The sequence below is a fragment of the Bos indicus genome, chromosome 2, assembly GCF_029378745.1.
Source record: "Bos indicus isolate NIAB-ARS_2022 breed Sahiwal x Tharparkar chromosome 2, NIAB-ARS_B.indTharparkar_mat_pri_1.0, whole genome shotgun sequence".
Lineage (NCBI taxonomy): Eukaryota > Metazoa > Chordata > Mammalia > Artiodactyla > Bovidae > Bos > Bos indicus.
In genome coordinates this window covers 64456651-64473839 of record NC_091761.1, presented here as the reverse complement: position 1 = coordinate 64473839, position 17189 = coordinate 64456651, and the positions used below count along the sequence as shown (strand labels likewise).

At 39.3% G+C, this 17189-nt stretch overlaps 1 protein-coding gene across 8 annotated transcripts in view; it reads right to left on the bottom strand.

Annotated features, from left to right (window-relative positions):
• The window catches only part of NCKAP5 (NCK associated protein 5), a 1211030-nt gene that overhangs the window by 367483 nt on the left and 826358 nt on the right, over positions 1–17189 (bottom strand). The gene's annotated exons all lie outside the window — the stretch shown is intronic.

Genomic DNA, 17189 nt, shown 5'->3' with positions numbered 1-17189 from the left:
GTACCCCTTCCCAATACCTCCCCTCTCAAGCCCAAAAGAGAAGAGTAAAACACACACATTCATTTCCATTTCCAGACATTGTCTCAAGCTGTTACTACTTTCTGGAATGCCAACAGCCTTTCATCTTCTCATGGGCCATCCATCTTTCAAAATCCACCTCAAGTTTCACTTCCTAAGAGACTTCTTACTAGTACCCTACTTCTGTGAATTCTTACAACCCTATACTTATTCTTTCATTTTAAAATTCTCCATTCTAATCCTCAAAGATTTCATGTATGCATGCTTTGTCCTCTGAAGTAAATTATAATATTTTGTATAGAACCACGTCATATATTCTTAATTTATCCTTCAATTCTGGATAAAGTAAACACTCAGAAGACATTATTATGTGAATCTCTGGTTGATTCATTTTTTTTAAAATATTAAATGCTTACTCTGTAACAAGCAATGAAAATGTATATTCAAACTGTATTCAAATGGCCTTGTCCTTGGGACTTATCCGTGAGGATTCATGGATCAGAATTCTGAGACTGGGTCGCCTGAATGAAATACACTGAACACAGTGCTCTTGTGCCCAGAGCCTGAGTCGTCTGTCTCTTCCTGTCCCATCCTGAAGCATGTATTCTAGTAACTCAATATGATCCTAGTTCAGAAGAGTTGTAGGGAGAAGTAGACTAAGCCCTCTCTCTCACGCGGGCATCTAGCAAGACAAATTAGGGGCTGTAGGGGTCTATGCATTCCTGGAAGTGGCAAGGCCTTTACAGTAACCAAGGTAGTGTGGTTCAGAAAGCCAACTTCTCATATGGCGCATCATTACTTAGCAGCAGAGAAAAGACACTGCAGATGAACTAGGCTAATCCAAACCAGGGTTATAATTGGGGAAATTCTGCCTTCTCAGGGAGTGGAACCATTATCCTTTCAGGATTTGGAGAAGATGGTGGACACTGATTATCAGTGTGCAGAGATTGATTTTTTTGCACATTTACACAAGCCACCTCTTCATGAATCCATCCAGGAAAACAAAATATGTTCCTAATAGTTTCACATATCTCATTTTATTAATGGTTATTAAGTAGTACTTTAAACTTGTCAAAGAACTCTCTCATCTGTTAATCATTATAATGCACTTTTGGCTCAGTAGGTAGAGTCTGCCTGCAATGCAGGAGACGCAAGTTTGATCCCTGGGCTGGAAAGATCCCCTGGAGGAAGATTACAGCAACCCACTCCAGTATTCTTGCCTGGAGAATCTCATGGACAGCGAAGCCTTACAGGATACAGTACATGGGGTCACAAAGAGTCAGATATGAATGAGCATATGGCAGTGGCAATGCACTTTTAAAAATATCATTATATCTCTGTGGTAGATAATAAAGCTGAGGCCCAAAAAGGTTAAGTGGCTTACTTACACGATCATGGTTAGTTGGATAGGGAGTTAGGATTAAACTATTTTCATGACTGTAAAAACAGCATCCTTTTTCCACTAGGCTTTATTTACATTCAAGGAAAAGATTTTAAATGGAGTCTTAACTCCTAGTTAGGAGTTATATTTGTGAACACCTATTAGCTGCTAAACCCAAGAAAGCAAAAATATTATTTCTGACCTGAGGAGAGGTTAGAAAGACCTGGTAGAAAAGACAAAGTAAGTTTATGAGAAAAGAATAGGTGTGAAGAAGTTACAAATTCTGAAATAATAAGTGATTTTTATACTTTATAATTTCATTTTATAGAAACAGAAACAACCTCTTTAATGGTAGTAGATTTTCCATGATATTTGCTAAACCTATCATAAACAAGAAAAGTAGGGATTCATTGGTGGTTCAGCGGCTAAGACTGAGTTCCCAAAGCAGGGAGCCTGGGTTTAATCCCTGATCAGGGAACTAGATCCCATATGCTGCAACTGGAAGAACCTGCATGCTGCAAGGAAGACTGAAGATCCTACATGCTGCAACTAAGACACAGCATAGCAAAATAAATAAATACAAACATTTTAAATAGGAAAAAAGAGAAGGGTAATGATACTGTGAATAACTTGCCCAAGATCACTCAGCAGAGACTAGACTCTCATCTCCTAAATATTAATCTACTCTTTTCCTACCTTAGCAAAGAGACTGAAAGTCTTTCTCATGTCAATCCATATTTTAATCATTTATATAAAAATTTGGCTTAACTACGGCCCAATAGGTAAAGCTCAGTTAAAATAAAATCTTGTCTTTGTCATCAATAAATTAGAATAGAATTCTGTTTCAGTGCATATCTTTTTTTTTTTTTTTTTGTTTCAGTGCATATCTTGCTGAATTATCTCTTCTGTATATTTAAAAGTTCTATGCATGAGTTGCTGGATTAAAAAGAAAAACATTTATTCACCTTCTCCCCTTTCTTCTTGACTTCACAGTTTAAAAAATAAGAAAGAAAAAAGAGGGCGTGGACAGAAAATTGTTAAAACAGAATCTCAAGCAGCCTAGATCCACAGTAATACTGTGAACACTTTTCTGGCACAAATTCATTATTAATTAAAACCAGTTATATATCCAAGCTACAGCTTGGAACAGAGTTGTAGGGACTCAGCTTAACTCTTGATAAAAAAAAAATTAAGTTGTCTCATCTTTTCACAACCCTTATGAATCTGGTGACAGAAAAATATTTTGAACCTTATAAGAATATACCATTATTTATCCCCTAATGACATTTTTAAAAAAGATTATCATTTAGTAAACTCCCTTATTTTAAAAATCAAAAACTGTGAAGCACCATCCCTTGTAGTGCAGTGTCCAGTGACACTTTATTTTGTTTTATTATTTTGATAGCTGGTGTATGAGTCTAGTCTGCACACAGAACAATTACACCATCCACTTCCCAAATGTGAACTAAAAATAATCAATTCCTTTCTCCAAGTCAGGCACAGGTAGTTTCTTGCTTGTAAGTTGCTGATTTGTTGAACATATCATTAAACACTAACCTTAATTAATATCTTCTAGTTCTGTTTTTTCCCCCACTTTTGTCTATCCTGAGATTAAATCCTTTTGTCCTCTAAGTATGGGTCAAGTAACTATCATAACTAAAAACAGTCTAGGCTAAAATTACACTTGGTGAAATGTAATAAATTTTAATACATATTAAGTGAACTATTTTTTAAAAGTTAAGTCCTATACACATCAGACAAATAAACTAAATTCATATGCAAATAGTATATTTTACATAACATAGATAAAAATGTAAGAACTGTATTTAATTAAAAACAGATTCCATGTTTTATGGTATATATCACTTAATTACCACCACCACTATAGTATTTTCTCTAGGGGAAGAAAAAAAAGTTTTGCTTAAAAGGGGCACAAACTTAAAGTTAGAAAAAAAGGACATTAAAAAAGAATTCATGAGAATAACAATTCAAAACCACCTAAGAGCTGGATCAGTGAGAATTTGAAACAAAATCTCCCTGTGCCCAGAGATCCACCTTTGTCACAGACCCCCATTTAAAGAGCACACGACTGGGGAATTGTCATTGGATTTGCACCCATGTCTTATAGAGACAGTCTCCCTGCACAACAAAGGAAGATTCTTCTGGAAGTAAATGTTCAAAGATGATGGTTTCCTGAATCTCTTCAAGGCAGGAAACAACCTAATAATATCACAATCAGAGAATATGATTTGAGTCCTAAAGAACTTCATTCATTCAATAATGAAAGGATTATCAGAAAACAGGATCCCAGAGCACTCTGGGAGCAATTTATTCTAACAGCAGGTAAAGGAAAGTGAACTCGTCCACACTCCTTTCTTCCTCCCCAAATCCTGCCCTCTCTTTTTTGCCTAATGAGACTCTGGGAACTGATCAGACCATTAGACTGAAGTGTTCTTTTGTGACTCTTGTGATCAAATATTCAGTTTAGTATGTCATTTTTGACAGAAATGGAACAAAATGAACACAAAAACAAGAAGTCACTCTCCTCAAATCAAATTAGTAACTCATAAGGCTCTTTGAACCAAAAGCTGATCATGCTTTTTGTTTTTAAGAAATATACTTTAACTTGTGTATTTGCTGATGAGTCACATAAAACTAAATCACTAATGTAATTTTTCAATTGTCCCTCGTATTTTCTTATGTGAGAGGCTTCAAGATCATAACTCACCCACTTCTGCTAAAATGCATGCCATATTCTCTTCACCTACACTGTGCAGTTTGTTGAGAGCTGCTGCTGTGACTTGCAAATTGCTTCTCCTTGTGTTTTACTTTATTTGACTCCCAATCCTCTCATTTCGAGAAACTGTATCAATTTAAGCAAGGATACCTCCATGACTGAATTTCACTTTAAGACAAGAAGAAAGGGACTGTGGTTCAAACAGAAAGAAGGCTGAAGGACCTGGGGCAGGGCACGCTGGAATCAAGATTGCCAGGAGAAATATCAATAACCTCAGATATGCAGATGACACCACCCTTATGGCAGAAAGTGAAGAGGAACTAAAAAGCCTCTTGATGAGAGTGAAAGAGGAGAGTGAAAAAGTTGGCTTAAAGCTCAACATTCTGGTCCCATCACTTCATGGCAAATAGATGGGGAAACAGTGGAAACAGTATCAGACTTTATTTTGGGGGGGCTCCAAAATCACTGCAGATGGTGACTGAAGCCATGAAATTAAAAGACACTTATTCCTTGGAAGAAAAGTTATGACCAACCTAGATAGCATATTCAAAAGCAGAGACATTACTTTGCCAACAAAGGTCTGTCTAGTCAAGGCTATGGTTTTTCCTGTGGTCATGTATGGATGTGAGAGTTGGACTGTGAAGAAAGCTGAGCGCCAAAGAATTGATGCTTTTGAACTGTGGTGTTGGAGAAGACTCTTCAGAGTCCTTCGGACTGCAAGGAGATCCACCCAGTCCATTCTAAAGGAGATCAGCCTTGGGTGTTCTTTGGAAGGAATGATGCTAAAGCTGAAACTCCAGTACTTTGGCCACCTCATGCGAGGAGTTGACTCATTGGAAAAGACTCTGATTCTGGGAGGGATTGGGGGCAGGAGGAAAAGGGGATGACAGAGGATGAGATGGCTGGATGGCATCACCAACTCGGTGGATGTGAGTTTGAGTGAACTCTGGGAGATGGTGATGGACAGGGAGGCCTGGCGTGCTGCGATTCATGGGGTTGCAAATAGTCGGACGCGACTGATCTGATCTGATCTGATCTGATACAAGAGAGTGAAGCACAATAAAACAAAGTATGCTTGTATATATTTCCTACATTGGAAGACTATTCAGCAATCAAAGGGAATAAGCTGATACATGCAGTATCGAAGACTCTCAAAAACATTCGGGTGAGGGAAAGAAGGCACACACAAAAGACTAAATACTACATGATTTCATTTATATGTAACTTTAGTACAGGGAAAATTAATTTATGATGTAAAATTTAACAACAGTGATTGTCAAGAGAGGGCAGGGGAGGGGCAAGGACTGACTGGTAAGGAACACAAGGAACTTCCTGGGATGATGCTAATGTTCTATTTCTCTCTAGGGGTTTCAATGGATTGCACAAATACAAGCATTTGTTGGAATTCATCCAATGCTACATTTAAGATTTGTGTATATCATTATACATAAATTTTACCCTGAAACAAAAAATACAGAGTAAACAAATATGGAACTCTAATTAGCAATATACATACCCATATCTACATAATTTGGGCCAAAATATATCAATGCCTAAAATTTACTCTGAAATGCTTTAATGATTATATGATGGATGGAGAGAGAGATGGATACATGGCTAGATATGTAGAAGAGCAAGTAAAAGTGAATGGTAGAATCTAGTTGGTGGGTTTACAGTGTTTGCTATAAAATGCATTCAACTTTTTCTGTATTTAAATTTTTTTCATAATAAATTATTGACAAAGTTATTTGTTTTTATTTTTTTTTTAATTTGTTTTTAAATGTAGACCATTTATCTCTTGGATAGAAATGTAGAAGAGAAGCAACTGCTTTTCTTCCACAAATGGTTGCTAGGTGTATGCAGGTCTGGCTGTGTGGATCTCAATCTCTACAGAGAAAGGAGATTTGGGTGTGGTGTCTCCTTACACCTGGAGAGAAGTCACTTGTCTTCAGATGTGTTGCTGGCCCTTCTGCTTCTATGTGTGAAGATCCTGAGGCTATTCCCAGGCTGTCTGTTCTGTTTGATTACAGCCTGGAGGTCTCTATGGCACTCTGACCTTCACTTAGCTTCTGCCTGCTACACTATTCTGAATCTTGGCCACTTTTAGTGAGCATGCTGACCTGGCAGTTTGTCTCCAGACACTGCTGTAGGAGTGCCCTTGACCTGCTGCAGTAGGCCCCGTGGGTCTCCAGGCAGCCTTGAAACCACACAGGATCTGAAAAAAGCCTGGAAAGGTAAAGCCCAGGATCTCCTTTGTACCCGAGCCTAGTGGACCACCAAGTGGGTAGTCTTCTTTCCATAAGGAGAAGCCTTACCTTTGTGCTTTCTTCATACTCTGAGCTCCTCTCCATCATAACCTCGTGCATCTTATTAATGAGCTCTGAGTTCCTTAAGTTTAGTGACTGTCTTATTTATCTCTGACAACTAAGCATAGCTAGTGTTACTGAGTCAGTGTTCAATAAGTTCTTTTTTAAGTGAATGAACAAATGAATCTAATAGTTCTTTTACTCATTTGTCCCCTGGCTCCTTAGATTGTCATTGTCCTACAGACCTATATGTAGATCTAACTGCTCAGAGAGAAGTCATAACAGGTGAGAGGTACAACAAGACTAAATGGGCTGTGACTCATGGGGTTAAGATGCAGGGCTCCTGGTCATGGGTAAAACAAACCAAACATCTCCCAGAAATAACTCCCTACTCTTTCTGTCAAATTTAATATGCAGTCCACAGTTCATATGCTTCATCTGCAACTAATTAGCTTAGATAGTTAGAATATTATCCTAATGAGGCCAGGGTTTGCGATTCAGTCCCTAGCCTGGACACCCTTTACCACCTGGCTGACTAATCTCTGCTAAGAAAGCCCAGTGTCCCACTGCTAAAGGAGAAAGGATTGGAGAATTATATGAATGAAGAACATATTTTGTATGGTCTCCCAAATTGTTTGCAAATCATTTGCTTTTAAATTTCTTTTTCCAATCCTACTTCCATTGCTTTCCTCAACAACCCACCCTACCTCTCCATTTGAATTGCAGTGAAAAGCTTTCCTCAAGCTCAGGAGTGAGAGGAAAAGCTGACTAATTTTCAGTTTCAAGATGAAACTGTTCATGTGGAAACTTTGCTGGTTTAGAACTGGGTTCTGCCCAAGTGCACCAACTTGTTTCCTTACCAAATAAGCTTCCTCACTTAGAAGCTAACACATCTAAGCATGGAAGCAGGGACAATCCCCAGGTGGGCTGTGACTCTGATGTTCTTAACCCAGTCTTCCCTTATCCTGGTTTAATAGTTAGGAAGACTAAATCTATGTCGACAATAACTAAAAAGAGCACGGAAACTGAAGTTTACTCTGGCTAAATGTGGGAGAGATAGGATTTCTTCTTTCTTTCCTAGATGATATATATTTTTAATTCAGCACAAATTTTGCCAGAATAATACTGTTGCCCAGAAACCACAGTGCTCTTAATTCACTCATGGGGACACAGCACCATTTATAAACAGATCGAAAGGTGCTAGTCTAATTTGAATTACTGCATCATATTCACTCCAGGGCCATCTGTATGTGAGCAGAAAGCAACATAAATTTCCTCATGGGCAGGCTTATCCTGATCCTGCTTGGGGAGCTCACTGTGTGGAGAGAGGCAGATTTGAAGAAGGCAAGGAAGCAAGGATATGCATTCAGAGGAAAAATACTCATTTTTCACATTGAGCTGAAGGGAATCCCCTGAATGTTAACAAGCAAATCTCAAGTGTCTGCACAACAGAGGCAGAACACAAAGCTGCATTTATGGATTCATGTGTTTGTAGAGTTTGCACTAATCCAGAGATAGAGACTCCTGTGTGTGCTGGTGAATGCCAGAAAGAAGTGTACCTCACTAGTTTCCACTGTCCTGAAGGCAGGGTTGGTGATGTTTCCCAAGAATCCACAAGAGGTCTACAAAATGGGTTACTTCTCTCAGTGGAGCCTGGTTTTTTAATTAATGCAGTAGTTATTAATATGATTAGCTTCATTAACACAAAATAATTAACAGTTAATACAGTCCCCCATGTCCAATCTCAAAAGCTTGTCTTTCTTTTTGAAAAACTTTTATTTTGTATTGAGGTATAGCTCATTAACAATGCTGTGAAAGTTTCAAGTGGACAGCAAAGGGACTCAGGGACACATACCTATGAATCTATACCCCCCAAAACTCTCCTCCCATCCAGGCTGCCACATAACATTGAGTGGAGTTTCCTGTACTATACAATAGGACCTTGGTTAGTTATCCATTTTAAGTATAGCTATGTGTACATGTTCATTCCAAACTCCTTAACTATCCCTTCCCCCATCCTTGCTTTCCCGGTAACCATAAATCCATTCTCTAAGTCTATGAGTCTCTTTCTGTTTGTAAGTTAGTTTTGTCTCTTTGACTTCTAAATCTATCTTTATGATGTGTCCTAATAGAATTCCTCAAAATAGTGAATTTCCACAAATATACTCAGATTTACTTGGTTTTCCTAAGATTTTGTTTTCTTGAGTAGTCTGAAGAATGAATATTCTTTGAGTTTGATACTGCCCAAAAATAACTTTGAATTAACAAGACAACTACTTTTAATATAAATGGATTATTTAGCACTAGTGGTACAGAACCTACCTGGCCAATGCAGGAGATTTAAGAGACACGAGTTTGATCCCTGGGTTGGGAAGATCCCCTGAAGGAGGGCAAGGGAATCCAGTCCAGCATTCTAGCCTGGAGAACACCATGGACAGAGGAGCCTGGAAGGCCACAGTCCATAGGGTTGCAAAGAGTCGGACACGACTGAAGTGACTTTGCACAGCACAGCAACACATATTATTTAGGGTACAGATCTTTATAGCTCAGTAGCCAAAGGTCAGGGAAACTTTGAAGATAACAGACCTTTCTATTTGTAATTGAACCATACTGTTTATTCTTATTGGCTGCTAATAATAGGAATAAAATTAGTTTAATGTGTCATGAGGATACATATTAAATTGTAAGTAGAGGCTATTCTCTTTTAGAATATTAACATAACTAGTTGGAACATCATTTTCCCCATTTCTTAAAATGAGAATTTTATCATTTTACCTTGGTCAAGAAAACAATAAAATGTGGACTGAGTCATCAAGATTTCTTTCTTGATTTGCACCATGCTTTTGAAAGCCGAAATCTAGTAATGTAAGGACATCAGGTACTCAAAATGAGGCCCACCGTATGTTTATAATTTTTTTCACAGTTGTGACTGGCTCCTCATAAGATGGTTAAGACCCCCAGGAATTCACCACACACTCTGTTTTATCATGCTTCAAAACCTATTTGGGATTTGACCCAGAAAAAAATGAAGAATTGAATGACATGATTAGACTTGTTTCTCATTGGGAAATTAATCATGAATTTGATTCTCACTTTCCACATCTTAAAGACTCTTTTTCAGGGGGCCTTGAAGAACAAGAGTTAATGTTAAAGAGTCAAGCCAACTCTCTACTGGATCTGAATAATGTCCAAGGCAGCACCGTAAGTTCGTATTTTGTGTTGTTGTTGTTGGGAATATTAGAGAAGGACAGGAAAATCTAATTGACCATATTTGGGATCCAGTTATAGTATTAAGTTTTGGGGCAAGAAAGTGCAGTAGTAGCAAAGAGATGCTTTAAGAATCCATAAAACTGGCTTCTGGAGTCTCCTGCATGGCACAGGGCATTCTTCAATGGGCCTGCTCTTTAATTCATATGCTTGTTTCGACATTTGATTCATAATAGTTTAGGGTGGCTTCTCTTAATAGAGAAGACAGTACTGCAAACCACAGCACAGCCAGAAAATTGATGCTATCAGATCCTCTCCCAGCCTCAACTCCTGTGGCCACAGTATAGTAAGTAAATGTATGAGAGTCCTATACTTCCTAAAATGACATAAGTGGGTCTGTGGAAACATTTCTACCAGCTGCACAACTTTGGACAAATCACTTACATTTCTAGAACCTTAGTATCCTTCTCTATGAAATGGATATATCACGTCAGTCCTACTTACTCCAGAAGGATGTTGCGAGGATGCAACGAGACAAAATGTGAAATGTTATATAAGTTGGTATTTGTTTCTCTTATGTCTTTAACTAACTTTCAGAAGTAAAGGCTCTGTGAATTATAGATCTTCTGGAGATGATGTGAGAAAGACAGAAAATAGTCTCTTTGGGAATATAAACCAATCAAGTCAACACTTGATGGAAGCACCTACTGTCTTTTCCTTTTTTCAGAAAGTATAGAAAAGCTACTGCACCTCTCTCTAATTTCCAGCAACAACTGGTCTGAAGAATAGGGAAGGAAAGTGAAGTCGCTCAGTCATGTCCGACTTTTTGCAACCCCATGGACTGTAGCCTACCAGGCTCCTCTGTCCATGGGATTTTCCAGGCAATAGTACTGGAGTGGGTTGCCATTTCCTTCTCCAGGGGATCTTCCTGACCCAGGGATCGAACCCAGGTCTCCTGCATTGTAGACAAATGCCTTACCATCTGAGCCACCAGGGAAGTCCTAAGAATAACCTACCTTCTAAGTCCGGAAAGGACAGGTTACACTGGTGTCATAAAGAACCCCAACATCCCAGCGGCTTAAAAATGACTGAACTGTATGTTGACACACGGTCTGGGTACCTTGGCAGTCAACTGTTCTCCAGGAGTAGGGAGTTTCTATGTCCTGGTTTCCCAGGACAGTCCAGTTTATGTCTATTATCCTGGCACAATTATTAATAGCATCCTTTTCACTCCAGCATTTTCTGGTTGGATGATAACATATTATGATCTTCCTGTAAATGGAATAACTCAAATATTCAAGCTGTCTTAGCCTCTCAACATGAGGCATTCAGTGTTACTGGGAAAAGAGACACTGGTGAACACTGTAGGAATTTTTACTGTCTCATTCCAGAAATCACTTCAATTTAAAAGCCTTTGGCCAGAACCAATCATAGGGCCTGACTAAATGCTACAGTAGCTGGTAAATTTTGTCTTCTGAGCACCCAGCAAGGAGAAGAGAACCAGATACTGGTGCTAATAAAAAGTCTTCCATATCTGCATTGTCAGAATTGAACACTTACACGGAACTACTTCTCAGTGAGTGTCTGCTCGGCTTGTCTGACTGTACACAGTCATCTCCAGGTGGCTGACTGCCAAAACTCAAGACAGGCAAATGGTGTTAGTTGTGCTGGTCTTTTCCCATTGGGTATTACTTCTCTCCCTCTGGTGACTGAGCTGTCACTGTTGAGACTTTTCTCCCTTCCCAACTAGATATCCATTGTCACCCTTGTTTCACGCATGCTAAATTGATCACCACCCTATACAGTTAGTCCTTTTGAGCTTCCTGAATTGTCTACAAGTGTGTTCCTTCTAATGGGAAATTTTGAAATCAACACCTTCAAAGTCTGTTTTGCTTTGAAGAACACAGTATAAGCTTTCAGCGTGACAGTTAATATACATATGTTTCTGATGTAGCCTATTTTATAGCAGCTATCTATAAACATGGAAAAGCAGCCTATACTTCCACAGAACTTTTGTGATCATCTAAGTCACCTCAGAGAGGAAAATGGAAGAGGTGGTTGCTCAGTGGTGTTAGCAGGAGACGTTTAATGTTCCACTTATTTTTTACCCAACCGTCCTTGTTTAAAATGTCATCACAACTCAAGATATGGCAATAACTGGCATGCTTGATCCTTAGAAATTCTGAAGTGTAGAAATGTGTCAAGATTTAACAGGTAAAAGTGAAAACTGGGGAAAAAGAAGTCAATTTAAAACCTGCTTCTGTGGTAGATTAAAAACAAAAAAGGAAACATCAGAGTAATACTTACTCTGCAATGTCATGAAAGTGTGTTTTGTCAATCATCATAATCATCTGATATTTGGAGAGAGATGTTCCTGCCAATTACCATAAGAAAAAGGAGATTCCTTCCTTTCCCTCCTTGCCTATCCAAATAGCATGCATCCATCAAGCTCCAGACTAAGTCCCATCCCCTGTTTCCCTGACAGCTCTGGTCCACTGGAGTCTCTCCTTCATCCAGTGAAAAGTGTTTTCTCAAGAACAATTGCAGGAAATCATCAAGGTAGGGTGGGGGCAAATCTCATTAAAATTCAGATTCACAGGTCCACCAGAGATTTAGTGATCCAGAATCTCTGAGAATGAATCTGTATTTTTTATAAAGAAATTCTTGCACATTAACTTTTAGGGATCTCTGTTATAATCTCATGTCTTCCCCAAACACTTATATAGTACTTGGCATGGTTAAATATTATGAAACAATTTAATGTGCAGGATTCTTGTTTCAACAACTATCTGTGAGTGAGTTAGAGAGCCCCAGTATGTATCTCAGGTCTTCTTCTATTATCCCCATCACAGAATCAGTATCAATTTACCCTGAGTGTATGGAATATCTCTTGAGTTGTGGACTTATATACTAATTAGCTTCATCTGGAACATAGTTGATGGTGAAAAGTAGATGGAAAGTATGGTTAGATGAACCTAGGTTTCATTCCAATGCTGAAAAACTTAAAGACAATTCCTTCTATAATATGAGTAATCATTCTCTCATTTACTCATTCATTCTTTCATCATCCCCTTACGAAATTATCTATTTCCTTATTTGCTAATCATCCATTGAACCCATCTATGCACTTTGTACTATAACCAGCCACTCAAATAAAGAAAATCAGCTAAGTATAGGAAACCGGCAAGCCAGTAATTACATTATATGTAATAAGTTCCAAAAGAAGATGCCATGAGGTGAAAAAAATCTAAGAGGCTAAGAGAGTTCCTTTGGAGGTGTTGACATGTGCTGAATTTTTGGAAATGAGTAGGATTTAATTAGACAGAAAAGAGATTTTCAAACTAATGATTTTGTTTACAAATTTTAAATTGCTTGCCATGAGCTTTTGCAATGAGAAACATGCTTTAAGTGTGTACATCACAGTCCATATGCCTACTGAACGCATGAGCATTTCATTTTAGAATTGTATAGGTTGTACAGACATTTTAGTATTGTTTAGTATTGACTGAGCGACTTCCCTTTCACTTTTCACTTTTCACTTTCATGCACTGGAGAAGGAAATGGCAACCCACTCCAGTGTTCTTGCCTGGAGAATCCCAGGGACGGGGAAGCCTGGTGGGCTGCCATCTATGGGGTCACCCAGAGTCGGACATGACTGAAGTGACTTAGCAGCAGTAGCAGCAGCATAGACATTTTAATATTATTTAGTATTGACTGAGTGACTTCCCTTTCACTTCTCACTTTCATGCACTGGAGAAGGAAATGGCAGCCCACTCCAGTGTTCTTGCCTGGAGAATCCCAGGGACAGGGGAGCCTGGTGTTCTGCCATCTATGGGGTCACACAGAGTCAGACATGACTGAAGTGACTTAGCAGCAGCAGCAGTATTGTATAGATATTTTAATCAAATGCAAAGCATTTGTCCATCATTGTTAGCTAAACTAGTTAAGACTCTTCCAACTGAATTAGATACATTTAAAGTTATGTTCACAGTTTAATGGAAATTTATAACTACATTTCAAACAGTGTCAAACAGAACCTCTAGTTACTGGTCCCCAACTGATACATATTCCTAAATGGAGCACTGGTCTCATTACATTTCATGCACATATATATTTATTCCCCGCAACTTGGGATGTTCAGCTTTCCTCCACTATTTAGATTCTGTTCTTCCTGACTTTGAATGTCTATGAGAAAATAAAGAATAACCACATCAGAATATCTGTTGCTAAGAAATAGTTAGTATGATAAAACTAGTACCAATAACTGCAAAATTTCCCAACCAGAAGGTTAAGATAAAACAACAGTGGATTGTTTTCAATTATTTCTTATTGTGGAATACAAGCTTTTATATAGCACTTTTATTGCACATTTCTGCCCAGTGAAATAGAGGCTGGAAATAGGGTGACTTTTGGTGAAAAGAGTGCCCCTTTATCCTTGAATTCTCAATGCTTCAGAAAGAAAGAAGCGAGGATAGTTGGGGGAAAGGGCAGAGGACCTCTGCACTAACTTGAAAAAAATTTTTAATATGTAAAAGCACCAGAGAAACCAGTTTTCAGACTTATCACAAAAGAAAAAAAAATGAGACAATAAGTACTGATAAACACTCAAAATCTGCCAAGTGGCAGGATTTTTAAAATGTAAATGATGAATGAGAATATGCTATGCTGATTGAATTGCTAGAAATTATCATGGCAGCATGCATAGATACATACAACATTAACTGCTTTTAATGTTAAAGCTATGCTATTTTAGGACTTCCAGATCCATGGTCAGAAGTCCTTTTCTCCCTCCCTCTCCCTGTAAACATGAGAAACTAGGCAGACTCTGTTGTCTGTCCATTCATGTAGGATTATTGCAATATTGGTAAATTCTACACACCTACACTATACAAAGGGCTTCCCAGGTGGCACTAGTGGTAAAGAAACTGCCCTCCAATGCAGGAGATGTAAGAGATGTGGATTCAATCCCTGAGTTGGGAAGATCCCCTGGAGGAGGGCATGGCAACCCACTTCAGTATTGCTGCCTGGATCACAGATTGTGCCATGGGGTCACAAAGAGTAAGACATGACTGAAGTGACAGCTGAAGTGACTTAGCACACACTCATGCATACTATACAAATATCCAAAACCAAGTAATAAGCAGAATGTTCAACTTTCTTCCAGTCATCCTTACCTTCCTCCAAATGAAGAAGAGCACATTTAATCATAAAGTACAGAGACTTGTTCTAGATTGGAAAGGGGAGGGAGAGGGTCACTCCACAATAACCTATTAGAACACAGATCCCCTAGGACCTAATTATCTACCTCTTGTTAGGCTATAAGGGACTCTAAAATGATATTGCAGTTTTTCTACAGCCAAGAAATTGATTGATGAAGCTGAGTAAATCTAGTGCCAATGTACTTCTTATGGGTGAGTACTGGCAGTAAGCACAGCCTGTAACAAGGAGCTGTCATTACCACTCAGCAGTCAATAAGTATACAGAAGAGGGCATTTGTATCCACACTGACTGGTGGTCATTTCCAGATTTTTCTGCTTGGATATATTGGACAATTTTCACTCTGCAAGACATGTTCCTGTGGTCCTTGCTTTGACACCCTACTCTCTGGGAGGAAATCCAACACATTCATATCATCTCAGTGACAACACCAATTAGAACACTAACAGTTTTCCCTGAGCCCCTCTGCCATGATTACTACTGGATCCCTGGATTCTATCCTCTTCCATCTCTTCTGGACCTTTGCTCTCATACCTGCCCCTTTGCTGGTCTCTCTCTCTCCATAAGCTTTTTTTAAAAATTTTAAATCAGATGTCAAACAAGTTAACATCAACTTTACCCTAATGGAATCTTCCTTTGCCCCATTCCCCCTTTGCAATGTATTCCTCTTTTCTCTCCTCTCCCCACCATCTATATTAAAGAACAGTTTCTATGTTCTGTTTTTACATTTTTCCCCACCAAATTAATCTCAACAACTACTTTTCACCCAACTTCTGCCCTGATGTCTATGCTGAGACTAGTTTCTTATCAGTAGACCTAAAATCACCACACTCACTAATTTGTCCTAAGTCTTTTGACTTAAAGCATCCGCCTACCTTGGTCACCCCTTCCTTATAGAAGTTTTCCTCTCTCTTGCTTTCATGGCTACATTCTCCACATATTCCTCCTTCCTATCTAAACATGTTTGTATTTCCTACTGAGGTCTCCTTCTCCCCTCACCTAGAGATGAACACACCTCATGGCCAAGGTCTCAGTCTTCTGTTCTCTCTCTCTGCTAGCTCTATGCTCTACTTGTCTTTTTCTCCAATCTCATTTATTACCTCTTGTGCTCTGTATTTCCAAAGCTAAATCTCCAAGCCCAGATCTGGCTTTCCAGTGACTTACTCAGTGCTCAACTTGATGCCATGCCAGAACTTCATACTCAGCATATACACACTCACCAGCAACATCTTCACCAGATAATCTGCTTTCTTTTCCCTGTTGGGTCTGGTACTGTTTAATTGCCCTTGGCAGACTCCCTGCCACTCCCATACTTTCCCTGATGGCTCAGGAGCAGAAAGCTTGGGAATTGTACTTCCTCAGACACCATTACCTGGTTAAAGGTTCCTCCAATGAGGTGCACGAACAATATTTTGAAGGTTGAAAAGAAGCATATGTTTTTCTCCTCTTCCAATAGTGGTGGCATCACCGACTCGATAGACGTGAGTCTGAGTGAACTCCGGGAGTTGGTGATGGACAGGGAGGCCTGGCGTGCTGCAATTCATGGGGTCACAAAGAGTAGGACACGACTGAGCGACTGAACTGAACTGAATAGCGATGGAAATCATGTGGGCTTCCAGAATGTCAAGTTTTGCCACAGTTGGCTGAACTTGCACTTCCTTGCCTGTTAGCAGTCTTGGGACTGTAGGGCTGCTGTGACTACTGTTCTCACAGTTTCTGCATCTTTGGAAGTGGCAACAAACCCTATAACTGTGGACCACAGCTCAGCTTGAACTTGACAGCAGCAGTCCCCTTAAGTATGCTCCTTGAATCTTTCCTGTTTTTGTTGCGGGCATGTACTCCACTGGATGGAATCCCTCTAGGCTGCAACTATTCTTTTCCTGACCGGTCCCGAGACCACTCCTTTCCCAGTCACTCAGGATGAAAGGTCTGCAGCATCTTTTTGAACTGCATCCTTTTTGCCACCCAAGTCCTACCACTTTCCAAGCACTGCCAACTCTTCCCTTTCAGTGTCCTCCTCTTTCCTTGATCAGTGTCTCTACTTTGGTGAGGCTCTCTATTTCTTGCCACTGAACAACACTAAAAGTTTCTAGCTAGTTCCCATAACTAGTAAGCCTCTTCATCATCCTCGATCACCATCAGGTCACTCTCCTTCAAATAATAATGGTCATGCTTTCAAGAATTTGGTTACAAACATTACATGAGCCCATATTCCCTGCCCACAGGACAAAGAGTGGACCACATAGCAGGGTATGTGCAATATTTCCCTTCTTCCTATGGCCTTATTATATCCCGCTCCTTCCCTCCCCCCATAGCATATATC